The sequence below is a fragment of the Mytilus galloprovincialis genome, chromosome 4 (assembly GCF_965363235.1).
Source record: "Mytilus galloprovincialis chromosome 4, xbMytGall1.hap1.1, whole genome shotgun sequence".
NCBI lineage: Eukaryota > Metazoa > Mollusca > Bivalvia > Mytilida > Mytilidae > Mytilus > Mytilus galloprovincialis.
This window is the reverse complement of record NC_134841.1, coordinates 61995575-62000545: the sequence shown is the minus strand read 5'-3', so window position 1 is coordinate 62000545 and position 4971 is coordinate 61995575.

The window sequence follows — 4971 nt, the reverse complement described above, 5'->3', positions numbered from 1 at the left end:
GATCCTGTAACACGTTCATTTATTAAAGACCAACTATAATCAGACAATCACAAAGAGTCGTCTTCTTTTTTTCTGATTTAAAAAAAAACCCTGTGTATGAACTATTGACCGATGCATAAAGGTGCAAACACATATCTAATAGATTTGTGTATATATATTAAGAACTATGAGAAGCAATGAAGTAAGTGATCAACAAAGGTCAACATAATTTTCCAAGAAAAAGTATTTTTCTCAAAAAGATCAAGTAGCAAATTTATCTAGGTAAGCAGGTAATCACTGGGGTAAAGCTGATGACCGTAACTGCATTCACGGTCATCCCAAGATGTCGGATGAAAAATTAGGTCAGTATCTGTATTGTCTGTTAAAGTGTTTCTATATCATTTTCTTTACAAATCATACATTGAATGATTTAAATGTATAAGAGATTCACACGGAAATCACTAATTACTACCGAGAAATGTGCATGAAACAGGAATTTCGATTTAAAAAAATTCGCTCAGATGACCGTAAATCACAATCGAGATGACCGTAACAGAATCAGCGATTCATAACAAGGGTGACCGTAATTTGTAAATGATGACCGTAACTTTTAAAGGATGACCGTCATTTCTAAGAAATATCCGTATTTATATAACTACCTTTTGGTTTCCAATGAAGTTAATCGTGTCGGTATAAACGTATTAATATGAGAGTATTATCCTATAAGTAGAAGAAACTAAAATGTGCTTCAAATGCATAGTTCACCATATGTATCTTTTTTACAGTAGAGGATTTAATTTTTAAAATGAATTTGCAACAAGACATGCACATGAACAAGTGGGGAAACCATGCAACAAAAGCGCGATTAAATGACACCTAACAAGTATAAAGAAAAAAAATGCGGTGCACAGCCTCCAACTATAAGACAAACGATATTTTTTTTATTTCTGGGATTCCTTTTAATGAGGTTTAATAAATACACATTTTTAAAAATGCCAATGCATGTACACCCATTGATATTATATCGTCTTCCATTTTGTAGTGCAAATATGATAACAGAAAATATTTTGAAAATATCATACGACTAAACTAGGGATGGTGAGCTCCAGCAAAGTAGATCCTTAAAATAGTCTTGTACGATTAGCGTATCACAAGGGGGAACGTTGTCAATTTGTATATATACAGAAATGTTATTCACACAGTCATGATTCTACTTCGTCAAAATTATCTCCCCATTACGCCAGGCAGTTCACAATCGTCGAAATGGAAGCCATTGTAGGGATGACGCGCTGCCAATTTTGCTCTTGAAAACCGATAAATTTATCCACATAGCACCATTACGATCCTTATATGTCAGTTGTATTTTAAAAGACAAATGTATTTACTAGCTATAATGAGCATCAGTTAATGATCTTGTCTGCATTGATTCAACTTAAAACTATTGTCTAATCGGATGTCTGGTGGGATTTTTTGAAAATTCTTCAACATTTAAAAAAAAAAAGTTAAAATATTTCGTGGAAGGGCAGTCTAAAAATTTTCAGTGGTTGAAGATCATAAACCCTAGTGAACACACACCAAAAAAAATGTTTTTTTTTCGAAGACATGCATTTTCATTATCCAAATTAAAAGACTGTCGTCAAGTACTTTTTGAAAAAAATAGCTATTCGAACACACCTACTCTGTTTTTGTGATTCAGTAGATAGGTATTTCACTTGACCCATATATTTCATCTTTTCGTACTGTCATTTTTTTACGTTATAAAGTCAACCTGTAGCTTTGATATATAAAAATTATAGAATCTGAAGCGAGATGCTATATCAAATACTCTTGCTTTGTACGTTTTAAAGACAAAATATACATCTCAAACACGCCCTCGATTTTCTCCTTTCGATACAATCGTTACCTATTTTTGGGAATTTTTTCTTGGTTCACATAATGGAAGGGCAGACACGAAAATTTCTGAACTATTAGATTGATGTGTGCTCCGTCCGTGGTAAAAAAAAAATAGATAAATTGTAAACTTATGCAAATGGTGTTTTTAAAATTAAACACTTCGTAATTGAGAAGAAAATTGTCGTTTTATTTGTTTCTAATAACTTTTAAAAATTTTGTTACTATAGTAAGCATTACAGTAAACATTTATCGCCTTCTGCAATAAAGAGCTACGATTCTTTTGTTCTATTTCAACTGGGTTTCCGCCTGCAGATATCAAGACAAATTAAGATTTTAATCTGCTTCCTCTGGAACCATACAATTGGGCTCGATTACGGAATATTCATATGCATTATTAATGTTTTTTTATGCTCCATTTATGAACATTATGTTTTTCTGGTCTGTGCGTGCGTTCGTCCGTTCGTCTGTAGGTTTGTCCGTTTGTCCAGCTTCAGGTTAAATCAACTTGAAACTTAGTACACATTTTTCCTATGGTATGATCTTTAGACTTTTTAATTCTAATGCCACATTACAGTTTTATCCCATTTTCACGGTCCACTAAACATAGAAAATGATAGTGTAGATGAGGCATCCGTGTACTAGGGACACATTCATGTTTCTTCAAAATTTCGTTGTATCGCTGTCAATTTGTATTAAATTTTAACGTCGTTATCAATAAATATTTCATTGCTTACGAGAAATATGCAATTTACTATCATTTTCATGAACCCAAAATACGGCCAATAGTTTAAAAGAAAAAAAATTATGAAACATATTTATATCCGCTAACCGAGCCCCTATTGAGATCGACAAACTCAACAAAAAGCTTTGAATACAAGTACGGATATTTCTTAGAATTGACGGTCGTCCTTTATAAATTACAGTCAGCCTTTACAAATTACGGTCATCCTTTACAAGTTACGGTCATCTTTTTACCAATCACGGTCATCTTTTTACCAATCACGGTCATCCTTGTTTTATGTTACGGTCATCTTGAAAATATTTTGATTATGATTTACGGTCATCTTAACGATTTTTTCAAATCGAATTTCCCATTTCATGCACATTTCTCGGTAATAATTTGTGATTTCCGAGTGATTCTTTTATAAATTTACGTCGTTTCAATGTATGATTTGTAAAGAAAATGATATAGAAACACTTTAACAGACAATACAGAAACTGACCTAATTTTTCATCCGACATCTTGGGATGACCGTGAATGCAGTTACGGTCATCAGCTTTACCCCAGTGGGTAATAAAGGAATAAAGTAAATTGGTTGAACTATTATCACGGTGGGTATGGTTGTCCTGCGAGAGAACGTTCTGTGCTGGTGATTCGGTCCTGACGGGTGCTGGTGATCAATGAAAAAATGTAAACAAAGACGAAAATGATGATTTTTGACGTTTTCACTCATAAAAAATGGAAGAAAACAGTTGAGATTTTTCAATTTTGTTTCTTATGGGTTCATATGTAAACCATTAAAAAGTTGACCCTCTAAATTGTTTCAGTAAGCGTACCACAAAAATGCTCATTTTCAGAAAATCTAGAACTGAAAAAATAAAACAAAGATGCTCATAGAGTCCGCTTTCTATACTGCAATCCACACGACAAAACTATTTTGTGAAAAAAACATTGCAATTTATTAAAATTTAGCATTTTCTCAATTTTTTCATGTCCTGATACTGTGCTGGTGGGTCCTGTCATTGTGCTGGTGGGTCCTGTCATTGTGCTGGTGGGTCCTGATACGGTGCTGGTGATTTTGGATAAGAAGTTAGTCATATTTGAAACAAATGTTACAAAATCAATAAAATTGGGCAGATAATTGTTGTCAATAGGATCTATGACTCCTATTTTAGCTCTTGTGCATCTAATTGGCTGTTTAATATGTGTTTTCAAATGATCGTAACTTGTATTACATAATTACATAAAAGGGCAACATCTTTCGTCAAATATCAGATAACAATATAAAATATCTGAAATAATAATAGTTTTATTAAGATATTAAATGCCCCTAATACATTGATGATTCAACAATGATCAAAGCCCATGCCGCATAGACATATTTGTTAGCGCTCCGCATACCCCTCCCAACTTCCACCCAACTAACCCTGCTCATTTCCTCCTTCATTGTTACAGTGGTGTACCAACACAACAATTTATCACATAAAATAATAACACAAAGACACACATTATTGAACAACGAATGCTCGCAGGTACTGAAAGCTAGTTCAAAGCCGAATTTTCAATTAATAGATAAACCATGTTCTCATATACAAAAATCCAATCGTGTCGATTAAAAAAGTCTCAAAACTTAAGGTAAGGTTTGCATGAAACCTGGATTTTTTCTTAGTGATATTGTACCAATATGATACATCATTTTGTTCAGGGAGGAGTACCCAATCATTTAATGAAAAAAAAACCGAACATTGCCCGTCCCGTTTTTTCAGGTAAAAAGCTCAAAATTCCGATTTTTGACGATTTTTAGGGAAAATTGTATTTGAATTCTTCTGAAATAATAATGTATGCGAGTGACTATAAAAAAATGAAACTGAATAAAACATGTATAAATAATTGTGGTCCATTCATTAATAATAAATTTTAATTAAAAAATCATATCAAAGTTCCTAAAAACAAGATTTTTTAATTTTTGGGTTAAAAAAAACCCGTTGCCATGGTAACAAAAAGCCAAAAATATCCCTTTTCCGGGTCCACCGTTTTTGTAAAAAAACTGTGAACATAACGATTTAACTATTTGCATTATAATGAGCTAATAAAATTGATATGTCCCCGAACTCGTTTTTACGGTAATTGGCGTTATGCGTTCATCTTGTCATTTCTGTAAAACAAAAAATATAAAGAAGAAAGTCATCTTTAAAGCATCTTTTAACAAAGAATCTTTTTGTTTTGTAACTTTTTGAGATTGACCATAATCAACGAGAGAAAACAGTGATTATTTTAGGCATGACATCAAAAGATCAATGTAGGATAAAACAGAACTTAATTCAAATAGTTTAGGGGTGGGGGGATAAAAGTTGCTGCAAGTTTTGTTAATTTGACAT